The sequence below is a fragment of the Capsella rubella genome, unplaced genomic scaffold (genome assembly GCF_000375325.1).
Source record: "Capsella rubella cultivar Monte Gargano unplaced genomic scaffold, Caprub1_0 scaffold_6, whole genome shotgun sequence".
NCBI classification, from domain to species: Eukaryota; Viridiplantae; Streptophyta; class Magnoliopsida; order Brassicales; family Brassicaceae; genus Capsella; species Capsella rubella.
This window is the reverse complement of record NW_006238918.1, coordinates 12,228,953-12,229,299: the sequence shown is the minus strand read 5'-3', so window position 1 is coordinate 12,229,299 and position 347 is coordinate 12,228,953.

Here is a 347-nt window from a genome sequence, read left to right as displayed (position 1 = left end):
TTTTAAAAATATCCCTTTTCAAATATGAAAAATTGTAAACTTTTATATAATTTATAAGGTACATCTAGATCGTCATTACTATTGGGAGACTCAATACAAATATTTATAAAGTTTTAAAAAGGTTCTAAACGGCATTTATAAGACTTTTATAAGGTTTTTATAAGGTTTAAAAAGTTTTTATATGTTTTTAAAATAATTTTAAAACGTTTTTAAAAGGTATTTATATGGTATTTAAATTTACACACATAGAAAGATAATTTGTGTCTAAATATATAATCTTACACATGTTTTTTTTTATAAATATCAATTTTTTTACTTTTTAATTATCAAAAATACCCTTTTTCCAT